The sequence below is a fragment of the Neolamprologus brichardi genome, chromosome 7 (assembly GCF_056152115.1).
Source record: "Neolamprologus brichardi isolate AB-2024 chromosome 7, ASM5615211v1, whole genome shotgun sequence".
NCBI lineage: Eukaryota > Metazoa > Chordata > Actinopteri > Cichliformes > Cichlidae > Neolamprologus > Neolamprologus brichardi.
Genome location: NC_142110.1, coordinates 48877923 through 48905214, shown reverse-complemented (window position 1 = coordinate 48905214; position 27292 = coordinate 48877923). Strand labels below are relative to the sequence as shown.

Below are 27292 nucleotides of genomic sequence, written 5' to 3'. Positions count from 1 at the left end.
GCAATAAAACAAGTACCGATAACAAAAAAGACCCCCCCCCCCCCCCAAAAAAAAAAAAAAAGAAAACAACCCAAAACCCCACAAGAAACAAAGAAATAAAAAAGAATTAATCTGTTCTCCTTTTGATTAAAAAACCCGCACGGATCAAGCGCCATAAATTCACATACAAATATTATCTATCGCTAGAATGACAGGAGATGACACAGAGCAAACAAAACATGACACAGAGGCAAATCAGCAGTCGCCGATGTTATTCTGAATACTAAGAAGGTTCCTTTTTTTTTTTTTTTTTTTGCATAGCATCATTCCAAGAACAATGGAGGGACTGAGGAGGGATTATGGGCTGATTTGTCCCATTTTTATTACCTTGGGATAAGCAACAGCTGGAGAGCAGCTCCACAGCTCAGTATTTAGAGCAGACTATTCCATCAGATTGTATCAACTGCTCTGAAATAAGATTGAATGACTCAACTAAGAAATGATGGCTTTATGTCTTTGGGCTTCTCTGTAGTTTGGACATAGCCAGTAAAATGAGAGCTGACGGCGTGGCCGTTATTTCAAATCTCTGTCATTGTGGCTCTCTGATCACCAGCAGTGATTTTTCCCCCCCTCAAGACTACAAAAAAACCCATGTAGCTGGCATTGGTTTTTGAAAAGATGGTTAAAAGGGCTAAGTTTACAGCCTTTACTCTAGAATTAAAACACATTCAATCTGATTTTTTCTCCTGAATGCGGCAAATTAAATGACAGCAAAGTTTTTCTCTAACATGTTACATTTTTTAGGATGAGCTTCATAGTGGGTTCATCTTTTCAGTAAATGTAACTCTAATATGTGAGCTATATGGTGTTATGGTCCACATAACCTTGGAAAATCTAAGATTCTTTTTCAATATACAAGTATGGTTCATTCCATAAATGCCTGTCCGAATACTGTGGGCAGATAAAACTGAGGTTTACTACCAGAATAAGTATGCTTGGTGTTTAAAAAGGCAGCAGTTGATTTAACGAAAAAAGGCTGTGTGTCAGCACACGTAGTAGGGGAAAACGGAAGAATTCGTCCATGAACTACTTCTGCTTTCATAAAACACAAGCTGAAGCTTTTGTCCTTTAACATGATTGCAAAATCTGTGGAGCAGATCTTAACATGAAACATCTCAGAACCTGAAATGAAAAAGAAAGGATTTCTAAAATCAAAAGACAGAAAATGTGTGACAAAACTGAGAAACTGAGATAAACGGTCTGTTTATCTCAGTGAGCAAATAAAAGCAAACTATGCCACAAATCGACGGTTAAGAGATTACATTACTTTGGTACTAAATCAGCACCTCTGTGGCCCAATTTCAACAGGAACTGCATAATTTGAATTTACCTAAGCTGACATCTTTGGCAAGTTTCCCAACCAAACTGCTTGTGACCAAGGACAGGGCACAAAAAAAACCACACAACCAACAAGTATGGATGAGTAAGGTTGTGGTGTGGGAGTCTTTAGGTTTGTTCAACACAACCGGCATGCAGCCGTTTCACAGAACAAGACACACCCTGCTGTGCAAACAGCAACTCCTCATGCTGTTTCTGTATTTCAGGATGATTACACCTTCAAACCAAAAAGAGTTTCATGAAAACTACCTGGAACATTTCAGGATGGATTAAAGCACCTCTGAAAGCACAGGTGGCCCTTCCTCACTGCCTGCTTGATGAAGTGCGATGAGTTCCCTTTGTTTTTCTACAGCACTGCATGTCCGCAGGAGGGATAAAAAAAAAAAATTAAAAAAAAGACTAAAACAACAATGAAAAAAAACGAAAAAAAAAAAAAACACACAGTTGTGCACACAAGTGGTATGTACACAAATGAACACCAAACACAAACACACTTTACGTACACTGCACGCCACTTCTGCCCGAATCTGTTAAAAGTGGAAGAGGTAAGAAGCCCCAGACTGTAACAACAGTACTCTTTTGCACAATTTATATATATTTCTTTCCTGTCTTTATTGTACAACTTTGCAGTTTAATAATGACGAATGACAGGTGACATTCCCCACACTACTCCCTGGCTCGATTCACAAATGGACATCAGGGTTACAATGGACTGTATGCCCGTGTCTGGCATCCCAGGAAGACGACTTTGGTATGCATTGAGTTAAATGTAACCCTTTTAGTCTTACCAATGGAAACACATTTTCAAGCTGAAAATCAAGCCTCTTTTCCAAGACCCACTTCTTTGCAATGACGATTCATTTGTTTTCTATTAGGCGACGGCCAAAATGTTTTGAATATATTCAAAGAAGATTAATGATTCACACTTCCAGTGTGACCCTTGTTGATCCCTTGTTGTTTTAATAAAAAAATAAATAAAAGAAAAAAGTCTACACTGCATTGTTCTTGGATGTCTGGAATATGACTAAATCCTATCTTACTGCTGTACTTTTTGTTATTGAAAGAAATAAAAATATATGACTGGCACAAAATAAATAGTATCCCATAAAACTAAAGCCTTGAATCTAAAAATTTTTAAAGCAAAAAAACAATATAAAAACAAATAGACTAATAAAATATTAATCTGCTTCGGCCTGTTCATTTGAATGCTGCAGTGCATTAAATGACTACAACACGACTAAATTAGACCAAGAACACCACCGTTGAAATTTGTGGGCGTGATGACTAAACACCGAAATCAGGTCATGTCAACTAGCGATGTACTTTGGAAAAAAACCAAGACAAGTGCTGTTAACCAAGTATTTAGAACCACGTGAATTTAAAAAATAAAGCAGAGTCGAATCATGCCTTCACCAGATGGAAAAACCATTCATGGACGCTTCATCTGAAAGTAGATATCGGCAGCCAGAGATGAGACATCCGAAGCAACATTAGTAGCCTACAAATGATCACTAAACGCTCCACGATGTGAAACCATAGAACATCAAAAAACAGACCTGTCTTTCAGGTCTTAAATGTTACGGCAAAGCAGAAGCGCCTTAAACCTGCTTTACTAACAGCCACTAGGGGGCGATACACATGGTTACAAAAAGACATCCAGTTCTATGTCTGACTGTAAACCTGCTCTTACAGACTTTATAGACTCAGTCTCTCATTTCAAGTCATACAGATTTTTTTTTCTTACAAAAAGTTCATATTATATTAAGATTAATCAAGGCCTTCATTGCACAGGCATTATTGCATGCAACTACCTGACAAGTACCAGTTACGAGAAAAAGTAGCACTCACGAAGGCCAACAGACTGGTCAGTGACCCTCTGGTAACCTGGATGCTAGGGACCAATGGGCACAATTAGTGGTCAGTGGTTGCTGGCAGTGTTAATATGAAGTTGGTTCACAAAGAGGTATACGAAACCACACCACAAACCTCTACACAATTGCTTTGGTAGCAGGTTGCACCAGTTGCCTGTGTGGAAGATGCAGTTTTTCTCGCCAGCCAGTTGCAAAGGTCGCGCCAAGTGGAAACGTGAAGAGTACAAAGCAAATCAGAAATGGAAGCTGTACACTATCAAAGTAAAAGTTGCGCCTTTTGAAATGTTTTAGCAGTAAGGTACAGCTTTTACCTTGAAGGTGAATTTTCTGTGAAACTTATAAGCAAGTGTTTGCAGACAAGTCTGCATCTTCCATACAAACTACCTGCAATCACAGCACTGGTTACCATCTCTATGGTTTATAGGACGTTGGCCAACAAGGAAGCAGTTTTACTTATTCAGGCCTGCCCGCTACATCCATCTTGTATACAGTGTGTGTATGGAACTGAGAGGGAAATAAAAAGCAATACACAATCACCCTATATTAACCTGTGTTAAGTGGAGAATTACACTTATTTTAGGAAATTCCCAAAAACCATTTGTTGCTATTGGTTTTTTCACCCCCCATTCATAAGTTCAATTCTGAATCAACAACAACTGGAAAAAAAACAAAAAAACAAAACTATTTTAAAGTATTTTAAGTGAAGAAAAAAAAAAAAAACTTCCAGTGTAACTAAACTAGTAGAAGAAAAAAATTAATTATACTTATTCTACTTATATTTATTATGTCAGGTTTAAGTTGGATAGCTATCTGTGAAATGTAGTTTCAGTAACACTATCGTTTTCAGTCCCCCCACTCTCACTCCCACTGCAATTCAAATGAGATCCAGCCAGAGACAGTTGGGAATCCTACCGTGCTTCCCACACCCAACTGACCAGCCAGTGGAGCGCTCCACGAGAGCCAGCCAAACTGCCAGTATGTCCCTGAGCAACCAGGGGAGCCATTGTTGTTCAGGTCAGGTTACAACTTCACCACGTGGCCCCACCCTGCTCTCTTGGCAGTTCACTGCTGTTTTGAACAAAGTTGTCTCCTAATGAAGGGTTCCTTGACATGGATATCAAGAGAATCCCGTTGGAGAAGGAGGGGAGAGAGATGGCCAGGGAGGAGAGTGGGAGAGAAATAAAAACAACCCTTGTACACAACCAGCATTTCCCTCAGAGTTCACTTTGTCTTTTCAGGCAGTCAGTCCCTGCACCACACCAAGTTAATGGGTGAGATTGTGTAACTGCTTTCATCTAGTCAGCTGGGGCTCTAACAGACAGCGACTGAGCTGCTCAGATCCTCCTCTGAGCCGAGCTTCAAGGGCAGCCATTTTAGGAGCTGACTATGTGCGCTTAGGTGTTCAGCCAGCACACAACATGGACCCACAGATCTGATCCTCTTCCTCAAAGGCAGGCAGCCTGTCGCTGGAGAGCTGCTGACAGAAATCTATCTGCCAGATGTACAGTACTGTACCCGAGCTCTCTGCCCACACAGCTCAGCAGAAAACATCTCACGCTCTTGCCAGCCTGACTTTGCGCAGTCTTTTCATTTCTCGGCGACATTATCTCTCACATCAAGAGATTCTCGGAGAAATGCTGGATGTGCCTCTCTAAAAGGAAGAAAGCGGAGGAGGTCAGAGCAAGCGGCATCCACCGGCACTTTGCGGAGCAAAATACGGCAAAAGCATTTTGCGGAAGCCGCCAGCAACGTTCCACAAGGGGGTCTAAAAATGTGAGGCATGTCTGAACTTCTTTATCTCAGAGCGCTCTGCAACCCTGAGCCCTGAGGAGACAGGGGCACACAGAAGCAAAAAGGGAAGAGCAGATCTGAGAGGGAAAGGATGAGAAGGGAAGGGAAGGGTGGGAGGCGGTGAAAGTGCATGACGGAGCCACCTGGAAGACCTTCGGTGCAAGCAAAAGAGGACAAAGCCATCAGACTGGGCTCCCCAGATTCCAAAGTCTACTGACATTTGTTAATCACCAACCGGTCTCACTGCATTGGCAAGCTCTGCCAGCAGTCACACCCTCTACTCAAACTGGCTGACAGCAGCTGCTCTGTCTGAAAGAGGGCCTTTGAATAAGCCAGCATTAAGCTGATTAGGAGTACAGAGGTTTGTCCTTAACTGTTGGTTAGCGCAACCATCTCATGCTGTCTGGGAGAGAGAAGTCCACAGATGTGTTAAATTGTTATATGGCATGCATCCTGGCGACAGAGAAGTCATCTGGCAAGCAAGGCAGGATGTGCATCTCGTCAACCTGCACATCCTCAATAATTAATGACCCAGTGAATGAAAACGACAGCCTGATTTTTTTAAAGGGGAAAAAAAAAATGATAGTGGCAATAACAGCAGGCAGCCAGAATCATGGAAATGTATTTATTCGTGTTTCCTGCAGAGTTTAGATGACCACAACAGAGAAGAAATCAATATGTTTAGTTTAATTTTAGAAAATTTTAAAGGCAGAGAGACAGAAATGTGTAGGAAACCACACAATACTCCAAATCCTGATCTCTTTAGCCCGCAGTGCTTCACCAGGGTTTACCCAGAAGAAAAAGGAAAAGCCGGAGAAAGATCTCATTGTGTCTCGCAGAGGAGAAAACGTTGCGTCACGATACCAGTGAGAATTTGGCCTCTTGCACAAACAAGAGAAAGAGAGATCTGGAGATCAAGATGTCTACTCCCATCCTCTGATGTCAGCGGACCCGGAGAACTCAAGACACCGGATCAGAGTGTGTGCTTTAAGAGTTTCTCAAACACAAATAGCACGCAACATCTAACACAGCTATGAGTAACTCATAAAATAAACAAGTTACTCCCTGCCACAGGTTTGAGCGAAAACAAAGCAAGACGCTGAAATATAAACAAAATAAACATGGATTCGACTGTCGAGCTTCTCTATACAGATGTTTGTTTGCTACATGGGGCAAAGATTACAGAGATTATCGAGGCATATTATGTCATGTAAATCTCATTTACCATTAAAATATAGTTTTTTCCTGGTATTTATTATGAGAAACAGTAAATGTAAAGTTTGATTTTCCCATTCGCACTCCAGTTGTGGAGGTAATGGACCGTGATGCTGCTTACAAACCACCAGAAAAATCAAGAAGAAGAGCAAAATGTTAGCAAAGGTAATATTCACCAGAGCACACTCAGCAAATGAGTGAAAAACAATGAATTTATCAGACTCAAGCAAGTTAATAGTAGTTAAGTAATGGCCAAACACAGCAGCAGCAGGAGGAGACCATTCACAGCCACGTCTTAGTTTTCAGGATTACAATAGTTGCTTTGAATGTTTGGAACTAGCTTAAGAACCTGACATAAATCCTCTTCACAGCAGTGATACTTCAGTTCGTCTCATTATTGCTACCTTAGTGACTCTGTCACAACACCCAGTCAGTTTTAACAGCCTTTAGTAACTTTTTCTAAAAATGCACCTAGCGTCATATGTAATGTTTCCATCGTGTAATGGTTAGCACATTTGCCTCCTTGCCAGGAACCACAGCCAGCCTAAGGGTTCACAAGGTACACCTAGCCACAAATCTAGTCCAGATAAATGGGACGGTAGAGGAAAAGGAAATAAAATTCAATAAAATCTGTGCCTTTCCATCCCTGCTTCATGAGCAGTCTTTCTACCCTGCCAGAAGTCACCTCTGAGAAGTAGACCTTTTTCTTACTCATTCAGCGAGCTGCAGCACCCAACACCGGTACAACAACATCACCAGCGGAGCTTTGAATATTCACAGTTAGCTACCACTTTAGCAAGCAGTAGTGTATAGAAAATAATGGAAGAGACAGTGTACAAAATGTACCTGCAGTTGCCAGATTATATGCATTGAGCAGAAAACCATGCTGAGCTGTCGCTGCTTAACAGCAACTTGCCAAGACTGTAAACTGTCTAAGTTTACACCTAAAACATCAAAAACCTGGCATCAACTTGGACATATCGGGCGTACAGCAGACTGCAGTGACTCTCACTAGTAGAAGATTAGTTCACCTAAGTGAAATCTTTGCTTTATTTTATGTTTTTTTTTTTCACAAGGAGTCAAATTTTGCAGCTCTTTGCTATGATTGTTTTATCATAAAGCCACAGAGCCACAAGAGACAAGACATCTGCTGCACACCACTACAAAACAAGCAGGTTCATAACCAGCAGCGTCTGCATGCTGGCACACTGGCTCTGTGAAAATAACTCATATTTATATCCAATGATAGGTTTTCACAAGGATGACAAAAAGACTGCCTTTACAAAAAAAAAAAAAAATCAGTAATCTCTTCTTCAACATTTTCCTCTCAGTAGTCTATATGCACCTGTCTTTTGAACATTATTCATGAAATATGGCAGGTTGCGGCAGAGTGCTGCTGCAATAGAAAGATTTAATTAAGAGTATTAAACAATACGATATTCAGCCAAAAAGAATGAATCTGACAATGACAACTTAAATTCCAACGTTTATCTCACAAGTTTGCCAACAATCTTGATATATGCTTGCTTTTTTCTTTAAAGAGTTGGTCATACCAGATTTTGACTTTTAAGTTTGTTAGAATTACACAACTTGGTTTTTTTTCTGAAATATTTCACTTTCATTTATATGTGCACATTTCAATAAGTCGTTGGCAGAAGATAAAGAAATGAGGGGAGGCTCGAGGGTTCTGCACAGTACTATATAAATCACTGTAACTAGAACCTGAGTTGAATTGAAACAAAGTGAAGCTGCGAGCACATCATGCACACCGACATACAGCTGAAACAAACCTTTTTATTAGTGTATCTGATTACTGATTGTTTGAACTGTAAAATCAAAGGAGAGCATGACCATCAAAATGAATTTTAACCCACTTTTCCCTGCATATCATGTCAAGTTCTGTGATATGTTTATGCCTTCTTGCACACACAGCATGTTTAAGATGTCTACCCAGAGACTTTGAATGTTCTTCAAGTCAGGGGACTATGAAGGCCACTCCAAAGCTTCAGTCTGAGTTTCTTTAAGTAGGTCACGCTAGATTTTAAAGGTATGATTTGGAAACTTGTCTCGATGTGGGAACCTGTCTCTTTTCAGTTTCACATTTATTTATTTATTTTTGAATGATTGCATGACTGACGCATCCAGACTGTTCTATATTTAAGTGCATTCCAATCGTCCTCATATCTGTGCAGTGTTGTCTGTTGCAATGGGTTACGGACAATGCTAAAGCAGAATATCTCTTCTCCCAAGCTAAACAATTGGCAAGCTATACGCAATTTAATCTTCATGCGTCCACCCTTTTCCAAAATAACGTGCTTTTGCAGATGTTTTGCATGCTTCCTATGTCGATTTTTGTGAGGTTTCCTGATGACTCTTCTGTGTAGACCCTGTTTTTGCAAGCAGCTCTATACAGAGGAATGGTGCCCCGATCTCATGTGGGAAGGTTTAGCTGACACATTCAATACAGATTTTGCTTTTTGCAGTTTTCTAAGTACCGACTTCCTCTGTTAAGAGAAACTACTCACCGGGCTTTATTTTCAGATCCTCAATTATTAATTCAAATGACGATTCTTGAGCCATCTTACAAGTCTTGACAAGTCAATGACTGTCTAGTTAATCCCTAAAGCCTTTGGTAGTTGTGTTTGGTTTTTTTCCACAGAAGAAAGTTTAAAAATGTAGTCAAATTTAGTCAAACACAACTGCAGCACTGTGAGGCCAAATGAACAAATGGATCAGACACTTGGGAGAATTATGACTGGCATACAATATGTAAGCAAATTTTAACTGCAGCTGTAACTTTTCATCTTGGTTTTAATTCAGGCAATATTTTTTTTAAATGATACCACCATTGTGTCCTCAGGCTTTCAAGCTTGTCTGATGAATTTAACTAACTTAACAATAATGCCCTAAACTATCTAACTTAACAATAATGGGCTACAAATAACAGGATTTGATATTTAACAGAATTCTAAGTAGTGGATGAATATGGGTCAGTTCATCATTTATTATGGAATTATGCCTTAAGCATTTTTTTTCACTTGCTCCTCTGCATGCTTTCCCACTCATCTTTAATGGAACATGTTTTAAGTTTAGTAAACATTGAACTACAACATTTGTTTCTGAATGGGGCACTTCTACTTACATGTCTAAATCGACACAGATAAAATATAAAAATCAAGCATGTATGTATACAGACTGCTTCTGCAAACATTAGTGAAAGAATGGAGTGAATTCCACCATGGTACTGTGATAGGATGCCACCTGTGTAACAAGCCCAGTCGTGAAAGTGAAAGCGACTGGGAAATGACAGCAAGTCAGACATGAAATGATAGGCCATGTAAAAGCACAGAGAGGGATCAGGGGATGTTGAGTGTGCAGAGGTTGCCGACTTCCTGCAGAGTCGGTTGCCACAGACCTCCAAACTTAATGTGGCCTTGAGATCATCTCGATGTGTAGAAAGTTTCATCAAATGAATTTCCATGGCTGAGCAGCTGCATCCCAGCCTTACATCACCAAGTGCAATGCAAAGCGTTGGATGCAGTGGTGTAAAGCACCCCGCCACTGGACTCTAGAGCAGTGGAGATGTGCTCTCTGGAGTGATGAATCACTCTTCTCCATCTGGCAACCAAATGGAAGAGTCTGGGTTTGGCAGTTGCCATGAAAACGCGACTTGTCTGACTGCACTTTGCCAAGTGTAGAGCTTGGTGGAGGGGAGCAGGGGGGTTAACGGTGTGGGGTTGTTTTTCAGAAGTTGGGCTCGTCCCTTTAGTTCCAGTGAAAGAAAGTCTTCATGCTTCAGCACACCAAGACATTTTAGACAATGTCATGCCTCCAACATTGTAGGAACAGTTTGGGAAGAGCCCCCTTCATGTTCCAACATGACTGCGCACCAGTGCACAAAGCAGCGTCCATAAAATCATGGATGAGTTTAGTGTAGAAGAACTTGACTGGCCTGAGTCCTGATCTCAACCCATGGAACACCTCTGGGATGAAGTTTATACAGGAATGACGGCATTGTGAATGAATGTATGGTTCATGATTTTACTTGGAAAAAGAAAAAGGATTTTGTCTCCATTTTCATCTCAGTACATACACATTAAAAAATTTTAGAAGACCTCTTTCCTGCCTAACAGTTCCTTAACATTGCAAGTCACTCTTTATAGGTGATGGCTCAAATTATCTTCTTGAAATCAACTGATGCAAGTGTGGGCCAAGTCAAGCAGCAGCAGGAAATATTTATTTTGGCACCAAACTGTTAAACCTTTTCTTTACCTGATACTGTGAGACTTTGAAACCAAAAAACTAACAATGTAAGGCCTCAGATTCATTTTTTGTGTGTGGTCATATTACACCTGTTCACGCACTGTAATCATTAGACGGAGTATTAGATCCCGTTGGTCTTTTATTGTTAAATTATTTACCAGCTGTTTTGACACAAACAGGAAAACCAGCTCGGCTGATGCAAAGGAGTAGTGACTTAATGAAGCTTGGCAGTTTGATGATGATGAACCATATTTAAATGGACAAACTTGATTTGGTGCCTAATGTGGTGGAGAACAGTTAAATTAAAAAAAAAAAAAAATCATCTGAAGCTCCTATTTAAATTAGACTGAAACTTCCTGAAAGCAAATATTTGATGCTTAATAAATAATTCAAGCAAAAATGCCAGTGTGTATATACTGTGACGATTTGCTGACTTGCTCTATCATATTTGAGATTATATTGCCTGAAAACAATGCAACCAATCTCAAAATGTCACAATTTGCTTTTAAGAAACTGGAAAAGGTCCTTCTCACTTTTTTCTAACAACCTTGTAGACTAGAGATCGCCTAAAAGTGAAACAAATAATGGTTGTTATCTTTCAGCAATGTGCACACCAAAGTAGGGGATATATTAATATATTAAGAGCTCATGTTACCTGGCGTATGTATGTTGAAAAGAGCAAAACTGAAATGGACAGCTTTAATGAACCGAACATCCGAGAACATTTTTTTTTTTTTTTTTAAATCTCTACAGACTTGTCAGGAGCACCTTTAAACAAACAGGCTTGTTGCTTACCAATCGGACATGGTACATACAGATGGACAATGGGCTAAATCATGAATCAGTACCATGGTGTTGGAAGACTTGTTACAGCAAGTCTGATTTGCTTCAGCTGCTCCTTACAACTTAAAGGATTTAAAGGATCTCCTGCTAATTTCTCACTGTCAGATACCTTCAATGCCTTATAGAGTCCATGTGGGTTTGATTAGATTGTGGCAGCACTTAATAGACCAACATCATACTAGGCAGAGGTGATTAGAAGCTACTAAACTATAGACAACATTGACTAGTTCCCCTTTATTAAAAAATTGACAGCATTTAAGCTTTTTAAATTATGACAGTTCCACTTAAACTTGCATGCGTTTGAATGTAAAGGCAAAATAACAAAGAGCAAACGACAACCCAGTTTTTGGAAAAACACAAAGCTCCCACTAGCACTGAGACTGCTCAGTTGCATATAGAGCCGCCACAGACACTGACTAGATGGTCAGGACAACTGACTCACTCCTTCCACATCTGTGGGAAATCTTAACATACTATTTTTGTATTTTTGTTAGGGCTTTAGCAAATCCCATTAAAACGTATCCGTTAAAAAGGCCTGTTCTGTGATGACTACCTTTTCCGTCTTAACACAGCTCCCTACTCAACTATTAACAACCATTGCTGCTTTTACCATGTGTGCGCTCATGGCGTCAGAGCGAAAAAAATGGTCCTTGAACTATTGTAGCAAGAACCAACACAAGAGCTACACATCATTTTTGAATCCCCCACTGATATGTATAAATTGCTCTTGCTTTTAGCAGCAGCATGTAGCAGTTTTCAATGAAAAACAAAAACAACGCTGTGTAACATTTATCAGTGAAGAGACCAAAAACAGAGCTAAAAGAGAGCAATCATTGGATTTCAGAATTTTCAGATGGCTCAAAATAAATGGATTTGTTGTATAATGGGTGGATTTAGAAAAAAAGTTACTCTTTAAGATAAGACACTTTATTGTGAGGCCCAATCAATATGGAGCTGATATATCGTACGATATTAGCTTTTAGACGATATTTCAATTTTGGCTTTTATAACGGGCGATAAATGAAAATTTTGAAAGTACATAAAAGACGAAAGAAACACCCTTCAACCATGCTATAAGTGTTGATATTAACACCACAAACGACAACCAGCGGCCCGTATACTGGATTTTCTTAATAATCAAATATCGTTATCGGTTTTAAAAATCCTGCATTTTGGGGGCTTTAGTTTATTTTTTCCAAATTTTTGAAATTAATGCATTGCAGTAGCGAAAACTGATTTGCTAAACGTTCATCGTATCAACTCAAAAGGTGATATGTCACTGATATGTTTACAGCGTATCATAATAGCAGGTAAAAATGTCATTTTAAAGAAAGGTTAACAGTGTTAACAGTGTGATAAAGCCGCACATTTATCAGTTAATTTGATTTGTTAGGGTCAGCAAACACAGGATGCTACAGGCCCTGAGACAGCAGCCAAAGGGCAGCCAGGAAGCATAATTAACATTTGTACTGTCAGCTTACATGCACCCATATGCGTCTAAATTTACTGCACTGCGCACACACACACACAACAATCAGAAAGATTACACAGCATCACATCCTAAAATACAATGTGCAGAGTTCCAGCAGCAACTTGTCTCAGACTTTTCGTGGTGTAGCTTCACCTGAAGGTCTCAGCAAACAATAAAACCATGGGGTGTGAATATGCCACAGCGCGTTAATCCCCTGAAAAGGATCAAGAATTACTTTGCATGAGCGTTGAAAGTTGCCTTGGTTCATTTTGGAAGGGTGCCCTCAAATACAACCTAGAAATATAAGTCGCGTTTGAAGAATGAAAAAAATTTGCATCGCAGCTTAGAGTTTTGTTGCCGCACAGTTGAAGTTTTATCTGTTGGCAGTGTAGCAGATAACAACACTGGCTCAAAACAGAAAGGCTTGTCCAACCTGACTGACCTTCTCAGTCCAATCACAGAAGATTTAACATACTGAAAGACAGAAAAACACTGTATAGTAGTTTCTTTTTGCATAGTAAAACTCGGGGGCTGTAGGGGCTGTGCATCGCTAATGTGTGATTGATTACTGATTGCTTGCACCTAAAGTTACGATGTGCTTGTTGGTTCAACACTTAATCTAATGTGTTTCAACAACCACATGATTGTTTCTATTAAATCTGTTGCCATCATTGATGATGCACATTGGAGGACTCTTGGCAACTTATCATGCAGAGTGATTGCATTTGTTTTTAGTCAAATGTCTCACCTACTGGTTTGGTATTTAATGCAATTTCTATTTCTCACTTCAGTAATCAAGTTCAAACCTGGCATGACTGTTAACATGAAACAGGCCTTATTTTAGCACGGGACACTGTCATTGTATTTAGCTAAAAGTAACTGTGTGAAAGTGCAACCTCAGAGCTAACTCTTTCCCACCAATGTAGTCAGTGTTCAAACAATGTGATTTCCACCGAAAAAACAAACAAACTGGTGCTCAAAATCTGTCACCAGTGTGGCACCACAAAAAAGTGTTTGGTCCAAAGGTGGAATAATTCATCATTAACTATGGAAGGGTTTTTTCCTACATTCAGCACCAGTTTAAATGACTGGATAGACCCAATAAGTGGGTGTGTTCAAATGTTTGACAGGTACCAACAAGCATGTAACTGGTTTTAGAAACTGATGAAGCGAAAGCTGGTTCTGAAAGACACCAAACGCGCCGCACTTGCACAGCTGCACCAATCCAATGTTGGAAGAGATGTAACAGATGAAGTAATCTCTTTTGTAATATATTTGTTACTAGTTTGCAGATATGGGCACAAAAAAGGCACTAATGAGTAACACAAAAGTGCTTCCAAATAATATTAGCACCAAATCATTACGGTGGATGACCACTGTTTGCTTTTGAAACAGTACCGGTGCTTAAGCATACTTTCTTTCTGGCTTGTAGAACGCCCTGAGCAACTTCAGGAACTTCTGCAGTCTTCCTGTGAATTTAGACTGCTTCAGCCTCTTTGAGTAAGCCTGGGATTACTCAATGTTGTTGAGGTCTGGACTCTGGAGTGAGGTGGGGGTGGGGTGGAATGAGGTAAGTGTGCACTACGGTCTGTTGCAGAACTCCTTGTTCTTCTTGTTGCAGAAGATAGCTCGTTTATGCTCTGGCTGTATATTTGGGGAGCTGCAGGATATATTTGGGAGTTGCTCAGATGTCCCGACTGATTACACAGTCTGGAGTTCTTGAATAGAAATACCAAATCAGAAAGTAGCAACCCCATATATTATACTCAAATTGGTGCTCCTGCTACTTTGGCAGTGTTGATAATTAAAACAATGACACTGATAGATTCAGGTTGATAAATTAAACCTGACAGATATTTATCTTGCTACTATATTACTGATGAGCATATCTGTCTCGTTACAACAGCTTGTGCGATAAGAGCAGTTAGTTGGACACTGACCTCATTCTTCTGTGCCTGTGATCAGAGCACAGAGCTTCCTTAAATGACGTGATCACATGATCCTACTCATTTGAGGAAGTCTGAATGTGCCGAGATGAAACATCGATCCCACCTGGCCGATCAATGAACCAGGCCTTTTCAGAGAAGATGTGAAGAATCAATAATGTTCAGTATGAACATTTTGTCATAACATTCATCAGACATCTGCTGGAATTGAATGAAAGGGATGGGGAAGGGCATGAAAGGCAACAGAAAAAGGGCTGAAAATACATCAGCAATGCCACCACGCAATGCTCTGCCTGTCGAGCATTAGCATATATTTGAACTTAAATATTCTCTGTCACATTTCTGTTCAGTTTTGGTTTTGGTTCTAAGAGGACAGTGTTTTTTAAATAACAGTGCAGTTTGACCAGCATTATTACTCCGTTTAGGAAAAACCAAAAAAAGGAAAAAAAAAACACCATAATAGTCATAGCATTTCTATCATGTTTCAAATGAATCAGCCAACTCTGGAGAGTCTAAAAGTCACAAACATCTTCCAGAACACCAGAAATCCTCCACATTGTCATGAGATATAATCAGCTATCTGACTAATAACTAAAGGAGAAGTCACAAAGTCAATGTGTTTGCAGACCACACCCATCTTTAAACACGGCTATAATACTGACCTCAGCTACCCACCTGTACATGGTGCCATCATGCTGACAAAATCTGTTGTCAGGCACACAGACCTATAAACACATGCCAAAGTACCCAAGAGTGGCTTTTCTACTAGTTCTGGCTCTTTTGGGCTACGGAGCCCTAAACACCAAAGCCTGAAAACAACACCATAATCACCATTGTGGCTGATAAAAACGCTGGGCGTAAAATCTGAGAAGAGATCTGTTTCAGGAGGCATATGGCATTCAAAAAAAAATAGGTCAACCATAACCAGCTAAACAGCATCTCTCTGACCAAAGACATTCTTCAGCCTTACTTGGTTTGATTTGACCAGCAGCTGATAATGACTAATATCACGTAATGTCCGCCAACATAAGACTGAGATTCTCCTGCCTTCCTAAAGTCAGTTTTTTCCAAAGACCCTGGGAATATTTTCAGAGTCATGATAAATATTTCTATTTACATTTTCTCTCAAAACCTTCTGAATTTATTCTCTCTTCCATCTACACAACAGCTGTATAAAGATTTTGACCTGCACTCTGAAACGTACCACTCCTCCATATTTGGCAAGTAAGATCAAAACATTCAACCTTGATTTCATCGGACCACAAGTTCCATTTCCTGTCATGGGAATTAACCACATGCTTGCAACATTAAAATGTGCCTTTTGGAGAAGAGAAATCTTCATGCCGCTGCCCCGCAGAGAGTCCAGAAGTGTGCAGAACACATGAATCTCTTGCTAACTGCATGTTGTGGACAGACTCTGCTAGTACTTCAGATATTTTTAGCTTGCTGCTGGCCTCTTGGTAGTTTTTCCTTTTGAGCTTCCTCTTTATAAGTGTCCATCATAGGAAGATGACCTGATCTACATGTGGTCCTCATGGTTCTATAATTCCTTCCATGACATCCATCTATGCTGTGTTTCAGAGAAGACCATCTAATTTTTTACCTTTTTTCCCCCCATCTGAAACATTATTTTATAGCATGCAGGCTCTTTATGCTTATTAACTGCACTATTTTGACATTGGAAAATCAGCTTTTACTTTTTTCTAATCAGAATGAACACAAGCAACACTGGACCGTACATCAGCACAAGTCTCAAAAACAGCAGACGAAGCAAAAGTAGCCCATTTTTGCATAGACAAACAGCAGTCATTTGTGTCTAAACTTTAACTGCAATTGAGCAGAATGAATGAAAAGCAGTGAAGATTTTTGTGAACATCCAGCTCAGTAATCCTGGTTTGTCTCAGAGAGACTGCTAAATGCAGGTGCAGAGCCTTTCAGACGCTGCAATCCAGCAAGCTTTGCTGATCTGCCGCAGCCTGACCTTCACGAGTGTCACATTCAAAGGGCGTAAAAGAGAAACAACTCATCGCAGCAGGATCAGGCAACCCTTAAGGATTCTGGGTAACTGAGAAGATCATGTAGGCTAACTGCCATACCGTTAAGATGACTAAAGGGAAACCAAATGAAACACAAAGATATGTTTTTCTAGTGTCAGTTGATAAAGGTTTAGAAAATCGTTATTGCTCTTCAAACTGATTGCTATTGCAATACACTGCACGCAGTTACAATAGTATCACAATACAGCATGATATCTGTGTAACTAAAGAAGAGCAAACAATGTTAAAAAACTGCAAAAGCCCGAATTGTGATGTTATTCAGTGGCTTCTTCACATTTTCCCTCTGTGAGTTTTACTTCTAAACCGCAAGTTAGTTAACTTTTTTGCAAGCGGCACCGTATCAGTTATAATGCACCAACTCTGAACAAGAAAACTGGAGGAACAAGTTTTTTTATACAATTATTAATACTGGCCTGCACATTTATATTGAAATCGTGCTGAAAGAGGAAACTCAAGAATACAACATCTGGTCCCAACTCGCCACACGGTCAAGGCATTAAACAAAAGGAAGACACGTGACCTTTGTAATAAAAGTCAGCAACGCCCCCCCAGTCCAGAGATTTTGATCTCTGGACCTCAAAGTATTTGAGTGACTGAAGCCTTCAAGCAAATCCTCACATCAAAAAGAGGAAAGTTGGAATTCTTTTAACACGGCACCTGGTTGGAATGCTATGATGAGCCCAGAAAAATGTGACAACTTTCTCTTTCAAAAAAACTAGAAGGAAAAAAAACAACAACACATGCACATCTATAGCAAAAAACTTGACCAAGAACAAGTAAACATAAACTGAACCACGAAAACAGTTTCAAATGCAGACCTCAATAATAAGAATTTAAAAAAATATCAAGCGTACTTTTTCTTCTTCCTGTTTTTTACTTTCTAGTTTATGTCACAGTCATGTATAATACAAGGTCAGACAGCGCCTGGATCAGCCTGTCTCTCTGACACGTTACCTGACATCACCCATCACCAGTCACTTGGCCTTTTCTATTTAACATCAGTGTACTTGCTGACCTCTATATAGACTTACTTTGCAAAGCAAGACATTCCCTTTGTCAATTAAAAGACATCCAACTTGCCAAATCCATGTCTCTCTAAAGCTGCATTGGAACAAAAAAAAAAAAAAAAAAAAAGGAAGAGAAGAAGAAGAAGAAGAAGAAGCTGGCCATCATGGTACAAGTAACCTTGCACCAAGGGTAGCCTTTGTGCTTAGCGAAGGGCTCAGATTGTTCCTTCTGAACAGGAGGACGACTGCAGAGCACTCAGTAGTAACATTTGGTCCTTTATTTTTGCACAGATGATAATGACCGAGCAGATTAGGAAGGGACAAGCATTAATGGTTATCTGCTGTGTGGCTGCCGTCTTCAGGTTGTCATGGTGAAAACTAACCAATAAGAAAAAAAAATACAAGTCCACTTAATATGCAGCGCTGACACTCTTTTAAATCTCGTGAATTTGCGTTTTAATCACGAGCCTGAGAGATATTTATGTGACCTTCAAGGCTGAAAGCAGCAAAACAAGGGTCTGGTAAATCCCCCAGCTTGAGCCTGCTGGCTGTGAAGGTTAGATACCGAGATACCGAACACTCTTACACAGCCACTTTCTTCATTCCTACAAACGAAGCCAAAACATAAATCCCAACTGATTCCTTCCTAACCTGTTACAGGTCTGTTTAAAGCTAAAAAGCACCAAAATATATATTTTTAAATAGCTATTAATAGAAATCAGAACCCGGGAGATCAAGTAGGACAGCAGATTAGAAGATAAGAAACAGAAGCAAGCAGACACAAACATGGCTCGAGTCCTCTGCCTTCTTTTAGTATAGTCACCTCACTTGGCTGCTCTCTCGTCTCTCTCTCTCGAGGCTGACAGAATTATCTTCTGCATCAGAGCTGAGGCTGGGCCAACGCTCAGCACAGAGGACTCCATTTCACACAGCCAGCCCCACAGTGGCCAAGGAGACACGCAGCCAATCACGCTGGAGAAACAGTGGTATGGCCATCCACCATTTTGTGCTCCTCAAGGTCTTTGACTGTCCTGCTCAGCTGAGTGGAGCTGCCTCTGCTTGCTCTGCTATCTTGTTACACAGATGGAAGTGTTTAACTTTAAGAGCGCAGACCTGAGCAAGCTGCTTCCCCTCCTGTCGGTTCCTCTGCACACTGTCATTGCAGTCAGCGAGAAAAGCAGAAGTGAAAAGTGTGGTTTTGTGAACTGCAAAGATGGCCTCCTGCCTTTTGCTGTTCTTCGGAGGGTGAAGACAAGATCCCAGATCTGAATGTCGTGCATCTAAAACGTGGCTCCTTCGACCGGCCGGTCAAGTACACTTTAGAGGCGATGTCGCGTCCTGAAACTTCTGCGAGCGACATCATACTTATATAGGCGACCTAACGTGGTCTAATCAAGATTTCCATGAAAGAGGTTAAAGCGTCTTTTCTACACTGAAAAGCATAAGAGAGGAAAACTTGGGGCAACCCTCAGCAACATGATTAAATATTCCATCCAAAAATGATTAAGTGCACAATTTAATTAATAGCCTCAGGCATGATTATTTTTACAATTTTATATGGGAATAAGTAGATATTTTTGGTTTTCTCCAGAGGTATCTTCCCTTGAGCTTAAAAGACAAAAAAAATCTTGACAAAAGATGTGGTGTACACAAGTAGGCTAGAGCAAAAAAAAAAAAAGTTGTTCTGCACACAACACATAAGTCAGACACATGAGCCTGAAGACATGCTTGAGTCAGATCTCTCCAAAGTGAAACATAAGGGTTCATGGGCTAAACAAACAAGAGTGGGGCAAGTGAAGGACAGATCTTGGAGAGAAACCAGGAAGTGTTTTTCCACAAGGACAATTAGGTCCAGGAAACCTTGCATTCCGTGCAGCCTTGAAGCCCATCTCTCCTAGGAAACCATTTCCTGACGTAAATCAATCCACTGCTGTCTCAGATAAATCGGCATCATCTCACAAAAATTGTCCATAAATGACCCCGAAGTTTTGCTCTTGAGGTACCAAACTTTACAATGTTTAGTATAACTGAAATGCCTTCTTACCGTCAGGAAAATTATCCTCAGCTGGAGGCTGAGGCAACAGGAATTTTACTCCTGTTTTTCCATTTTACACATCAAAATGCCTTTTGGTTGTATTCTATTCGCCCAATTCACAAAAAAAGTAAGGGGGGGGGGGGGGGGGGGGAGGATTACATGAAAAGACTGCAAGATGCACTGAAGGGTTTCTTGTAAGTAGTGCTCAGTGGACAAATGCCAGAAAAGCTTGCAATGCTGACTTCCTTGTAAGCCTGACATGGCAGTTACTACAGTTACAAGGACTGGGTGAGGTTACAAGCTAGCCAGGATGGAGTGTTTCACAGTGACCATGAGAGGACACAGGAAGAAGCTGAAAAAAAAAAGGGGTGTCAGAAAAATTCAAAAGTCAGCTGCAGGAAACTCTGTGAAGGTTCAAAGTTTTTTAAGAAGAAAAGACGGTAGGTTCCTCTCCAGACCTGCTAAACCAACCTCTTGAGTCAACTCAACAAGTTTGAGAAGGGAAAGATGAGACCCATCAATATTAACTTACCACTGAGACCTCCTTTCCAAGCTCTTAAATATTTAATCGTCCTTGGACAGTTGTGTTGCTTCGGAGGCTGAGCCACTGTGGATCCCATCTACAAGACCACTCCTGTTTCTGCTCAATGAAGGCCTTGTCTGGTGGCACCACACTGCCCAAGGAACGGGCGTCTCCAAAGAATTTTTTCTCCTTTTTTTTTTTTTCTTCCTCCCCACCACAGGCAGCTCGAGACTGACAGAGCTGGTTCACTGTGTCTTAGCAGAGAACAGCACAAATCCTGAATCTAGGCTGGAAACCTGAGGACGCCGTGTAGACTGCTTAATTTATCCCACCAGACGAGCTGTCTCTTCAGCACGGCCACTTTAGACCTTGAATTTCAACAAAACGAGTCCCTCGCACGCCTAAAATATGCACGCTGAAAAGATCAGCAGATCTAGATAAAGGTAGGGCACAACTGCAAGCTTCACTGAGCTACACAAGCATTTTTTTTTTTCTCTTCCTCGGGACACAGTTGAACTGTTGATGTTCTGATGGAAAGCAGAGAGGAGGAACCAGTTTTGCAGCAGTATAACGTCGCAACTGACAACAGAAACTGGAATGACACCTCTAAGAAGCTACTTCCTTGTTCCACTTAAACCCTGACATGATATTGCCTTTTAGTTCTTCAAATATACCCCGCTACAGTTAAACAGCACTAAATTATTCAGATGGGCAGAGCAGGTTTGGGCATATTGTAAGAGCATGCATGTGTGTGGTGGCTACTTATGAAGGCAGGAAGGTCAGGAGAAAATAGTGAGGGTTTTTTTCCCTCCTTGCTGCTGTGCTGTGATGACTGTGGTGTTTTGGATCTACACTTGCAGCCTGGCCCTGCTGCTACACTTGCATCTTGTGAGCCATGCATCACGTCAAGAAAGCACTCACTGGAGCATTTCAATTTGCTTTTGTGCGTCTCCTTAGCCTTCTTCAGTGCCCCAGGTAGAGAAGAATGGAGACGTGCATCACCCAGTGTGAGTGAGTGAGTGAGTGAGAGAGTGAGAGATGGAGGGAGGGGAGGGAAGGACAGAGAGAGAGAGCAGCTGTATGCATGCATGTGTGTTTGTGTGTGTAGAGGGGGGTGATGAGCTTCATGACCACTTCCTCCGAGCATTCAAACCATCACAGAAGTCTCTCTTGTTTGATCCTCTGTCCTCTCTGTCAAGCTTTTCTAACATAATCCTGAAATACCTTGCAAACAAATCCAGTTATGCAATTCCTCCCCCCGCCACCTTAAAGCTGAGCTATGGTAACACCGAGTATTAAAATTTTCTTTCTATGCCGCGCTAAAATTCAAACAGTTTGATACGAGTGTGCGCTGCATGCAAATATTCAGTCAGACAGAAAGCGGTCCATCAAAAAAATTAAATATAACCCAAAACACTACTGTCTGCTGCACCACATCACAAGTGAGAGGGGGACCCGATCAGAGATGATCTTGATCTGCTTTTCAGACCATTTATTACTAAACAAACAACAGCACTGCCCAACTGCCATTCTCCACTTCAAACTTAATGCAAATTAAGGCAACATTCGCTGGAATTGCTGCAGGTCCTGGAGGTGTAGTCTCTTTAGAACAAACAGTAATCGAGCAGTGGAGGTCACAGTGTCACAGCGTTTGGTCGGGACTTTCAGAATAAAACAGGAAGAGTGAGACAACAGGAAGAAGGGAATGCGCATTGGGACATTCAGCGATAGCCTTTCAGTCCAACATGATGGTGCACATCTGCTCGTGTCATCACATGACTTCAGTTAAATCTTAGAAGATCATTCAGAAACATGCAGCCCAAAGACCCAACACATGTGCTCCCACACAGCCCTGCCCCAAGGTTTTCTGTACGTCACTGGTGATGATTACACCAGCAGAGAAATGCGTTTGAAGACACGAAGCGAGCAGAAGAGTGAAACACTAAACAGAGCAGCGGAAAAGTCCAGGATCAAATTTGAGTAGAGCATTCTGGCTCTGTGAAATTCTTAGTTTAGTCTCAGAAATACGAGCAGGAAAGGGGCACAAGATGTTTCCTCTTATTTACAGTCTAAATTCCAAGCCTATTTTGTTTACCAGCACACTAGTTTCCACTTACAAAATACATATTTCCCAAGGAGAGATTGATTTTCTGATGGGCGTTACAGATAGTGGCCTTCCAGGCTATGTAAAAATACAGGAGCCACTTTAAGGACCCTGTGTTGTTCAGTTTAATTCATATGTGTGGCACATATATATGTTACTGCCACACATGAGTGTCATTTGCCAAATTATAACAAAGAAATTCCTACAGGGAACTTCAGGGGCCCTCACAGAGTCCAGGGGGCTTTGGTATATGACTATAGGTCACCCGCCAGCGTAGTACGAATAGGCCACGAATGTGCTGGAGACTTGTGAAAGTTATTACAGGAACTGCAAGTGCAAAGAGAAGCACACTCCGAGCGGGAACAAAACACTGCGATCACGGGGGCTTGTTTCTGCAGAACATCCACCATCCACCTGACTGCATCCATTGCATTGCAGCGAGGCAAATGTGTCACCGCAGCAGATTCCTGCCCGTCTCTGTCCTCTATTGGCTCCTCCTCGAGAACCTGTTTGCCCTGCCACGCCGGGGAGAAGGAGCCTCGCCACCATTTTGATTGCTCCTCTCAGCCCCGGCATTGTCGCAGCACAGTGTGTCAAGCTCACAGTCTCCTTGTCAGCAAGATTTCACACAGTGGCCAGGGGAACTGCAGAGCGTAGCACAACCTCACACACTCCCTCTCTCTCCTTCTCTGTCACACACACACACACACAGAACGTCTACCCACACACAGACAAACACACTACAGCTTTCAAGCCCCCACCCCCGCCCCCCGCCCCCCACACTCTCCTGCCAGGCTGGTCAACAGACACCTTTTGGATATAATGTGTGAAAAGTCACCCAAGGCTTGCAGAGCGAACGCGGAGCGCATTGCAACCGAGAGGCTGTTAATAAATGACCAACAACCTCAATCGCAAGTCTAAAATAAGTTTTCCAAAAGGACCCAGAATCTCAAATAAGTCCCAAATAAGTCTGTAGAGCCTTGCAGTAACGTGCACAGTGGAGGCTCCTGCTTCCTTTGCAAATTATGGGGGAAGCCATAAGGGAGCAAAATTTAAAGCACATTCATGACAGTATCTGAGCCCTCGTCTGACCAGAGCATGGAGTAAAAAACAAGAAAAAGGAAAAAAAGAATCATCTTGAGAACTTCCTTTAAGAAACTGTTTGCGACAGTCATTACTTCACCCTCACACACTCAACCAGAAGAGAGAGAAGAGAGCGAGACAGCATGTGTGTGTGTGTGTTGACACCACTTTTTGTTGAACATTAACTACTTGCATGGTCAAAACACTGCATTATTGAGCCTTAGGATTCCTGTCTCATCCATGTGCCCCCCCCCTCCAGCCAATCACAAGCGCACACTTTCCAGAAGCCTCAGCAGTACATCTCTAGCAAAAATAAAGAAATATTTGAAAAGCAAGTTTTTCAAATCAAGATGAGTTAAACAAGCAAGCCGGGGGTTAAAAATAAAGAAGTTAACCTCGAAAGGCCCCCCACACACACAAACACACACACTGGAGGATCTAACCTCACTTTTTAGAGTTCTTCTGCTTCCTCTTAGACTAAAACTTCCGAGCTGAAAACGAAGCAGAAGAGGAGGAAGAAGAGGATGTGGCCGAGCTTTTCTTTTCTTTTTTTTTTTTTACCCCCCCCCCCCCCCCCTTCTCTCTCTTTCTTTCTTTTTCTAAACACAACCTTTGTTCTGGCGTGAGGGGGGTAGGTGGGGGGGAGATCCTGCCTATCTGACTCCAGGGCTCTCCTTGGATACTCATCTGCCTTCCTCCATTTTATGGTGAAGCCCTCACTAGTGTGACATACCTGACTTGAGACCAGTGACAGCAAATAGACATCCAAAACAGTGCAAGGGCACATGCGGGTTAACAGTGTAGCAAGAAGCACCCAAGAAGAAAAGCAAAAGAAGGACCAAAAAAAAAACCCGTTTGAATTTAAAAAAAAACATCTAAAAAAGAAAGAGCAGAAGAAGAAGCCACACTGCGCTTTTAAATTGATTTCACGACCAGCAAGACGTGTAGTAGCTCCAGCACTGTGGACTCAAAAATCGCCACCACGTTAAGGTTTCCTTTTTAAAAATTGAGAGAAGCAAGGGGAGGTGGAGAGCGCATATAGCCTCCACACAGTGGACATGGCTTTTCATGGTGTGTGTGTGTGTGTGTGTGTGTGTGTGTGAGACTGGACCAGCGGCTATGCCAGCTCCACTGTGTCGCTAATGGAGGCTGGTTGGTAAAGGAGAGCAATCCGTGCAATGGCTTCTCCATGAAGCTAACGCGCAACAACACGCACGGCCGAAGAGGGGGGGGGGGGGTGCACAGCCGGGGCCAATAATTCCCCTGACCAGACATGTCAGAATAACAAAACACTGGCGCTCCGGTGCTGCCGAAACACGCAGGCGAGCCTCTTTACACCGCCGCGTCCATTTCCTTGTGTCACTTTGACAACAAACCGAAAGGCGACATAGCGAGGAAGCGCTAGGCTGGTTAGGATATTAACTGGGAAGCGAGAAGACCCACTTGACTTTGGCTGCACGGGTGCCAGCAAGAGCGACCACCCGATTAAAAAAGAGAGAGAGAGGAGAAAATCTCGCCCCGACTTCCTTCTCAGTGGTAGCATGGACCTCGACTACAAAAAAAAGGGGGAGAAACGAGGGGAGATCAGCTCTTTCCAGGTCATTCACGAGGCGCTCTCCAAATTATATCCCATGATCTACCATACCGACGTTCTCGCAGACCTTGAAAGCTCAGCCGAAATCTTGACGAAACTGGAAATATAGAGCAAGAGCACACACACAAAAAACTCACTGGTACAATCTTCTCCTCAAGCGATCCTCCCAAAAGTTGTCCTCCGTATTTCATGCGTGCGCTCGGTCGGTCTAGTGGATGATCGCCATCTTTCCTGCTTCTCCTTTGCTGCAGCTGCAGATGACCTGAGATCCGTCTGTCTCTGAATAATGAGCAACCACACAGACAAGGAAGACAATCTGCAAAGCAGGCTACACAAAGAAGTTTGGGAGACTAGCAAGCACCAGAGGGTGCACAAGAGTTTACGATGAGACGAGGGAGCATCAGCAGGATGGACAACGTCTGTGCCTGAGAAGCTCATCCTTCATCTAGACTGAAGTCAGATAGTCTGCAAAGCCTTATCAAGCGGCGCAGACCACCACCAGATACATGCGGCCACCGTCAATTTTATATAGGGTTGCATACCATGTCTGCAACGTCATGAGGTTATCTGCAGTTCACTTTGGTGGTGATGCTGCTTCCCAAGTCAACCAAACACACAGATAGACACATAGATACACATATTCACTATACACACCCCGATATTAAAAGCTAAATATAATTTAAACTGTATATTTTTACACATCCCAATATATATAAAATGTAGAATATAAAAAAATCTCTCCCAGTGACTGACAAACAAAAGGTTTATTGTTTCCATCCAAATAATAAAAAATCAAGAATTCAAAGTATTCTATTTAAATTAAATTAAACAATTAATTATATATAATTCTATATATGTGTATTAGATTTAATATTTTTAATATATATTTTGTGCTTACTTGATTGATAGTCAGAAAAAAAAATAGGTAAATGGCTGATGAGATGCAGTTTTCTGTCACTTCCCTGTTACTGTAGACATGCGGCATGCAGGCTGCTGCTGTGTCCACCAGCCACTAACAAAGGAGGGAGCCCAAGACAAAAGGTGCTGGGTCCTGCTCAGATGTATGTCAGTGTAAACGGTGGGTGGGTGGGTGAGTGGGTGGGGGTTTGAGCGGCAGGAAGGGCACGCATGGGTGGGTGGGTAGTGAGAAGAAGAGTCTACCTTGAGTGGTTGAGTAACTACAATGTGAGCGGGGAAATGTGTCTCCCTCGATGACTTTTTGTTGGGAAGAAGTGTATATTTTTACCTGTTATATATGCTCTTTCTTTTAAATCGATGTTGTTTACATTATATCTCTGCACAATGTTTCTGATATGGCAACAGCTTATTGTCACGCACTGCATGTCTGAATATTTAAAAGCTTTGTATGATGTCAGGCACATTGATTTTTCACATAAATGCAGTTGCAGCTGCAGAATTGGGCTAAAGTTGCAAGTATTTGCTTTACAGCAAGCGTCTTTTGTCATTGGTAGTTTTTACTTATCAGTTAACCTAAAATGAAAAGAAATCTTCTTTTTTTTTTTTTAAAGTTTATTAAAAATGGAGATCTGTGTTTGGTTCGGTAGCAGTTAGGTGGCTCTGTGTATCTCGGAGACCTTGTTGTGGTTCTTCAGTGGATTTAGGCTGTCTCATTTGCTTCTGTTTTTTCATGTAATCCCAGTCTGATTCCATGTTGTTGATATCAGGGCCCTGGGGGGTGGGGGGTGGGGGTGGATTGGGACAGGGTAGGGGGTAACACCATCTGTTTCTGGACTCTTTGTTCTTCTTGTTGTTGAAGATCTTTGGTGCAAGCACTGTGTGTAAGCCATCCATTATGCAAACCACCCAATAAAACTCAATTTCCTTTCATTGCATCTACTTGACTACACTTGTATATGTGTAAATAGTGGTAAAACGTGCTTATTAATACTGTACAGTATATGTAATAGTTGCGCTATGTTCATCTAAAGGCCGATGTGATTACTCTTTAATACTCACGCAGAGTAATTACTTCACTCTACATGATGTGCACAAGGAGATTGGTTGTTTGTTTTTTTGTCTTTTCAAGACAGAAGACAGAAAAGCCCATCTGCCCTGATTGTTCAAACAAAGATCTGAGATGTTCTGTGTGCT

At 41.5% G+C, this 27292-nt stretch overlaps 1 protein-coding gene across 5 annotated transcripts in view; it reads right to left on the bottom strand.

Moving 5' to 3' along the window:
• znf462 (zinc finger protein 462) overlaps window positions 1-25635 on the bottom strand; it is a 54170-nt gene extending 28535 nt beyond the window's left edge. The window contains exon 1 of one of the 5 annotated variants that reach the window (XM_006789011.3): window positions 25318-25635. The gene's annotated coding sequence lies outside the window, so the exon portion shown is untranslated. Of the gene's footprint in view, window positions 1-1626; window positions 1681-18664; window positions 18844-24196; window positions 24247-24319; window positions 24554-25317 lie in introns of those variants that run through there. The other 4 variants (XM_006789010.3, XM_006789012.3, XM_035907013.2 and 1 more) reach the window with 4 other exon arrangements.
• Window positions 25636-27292: the final 1657 nt, after the last annotated feature.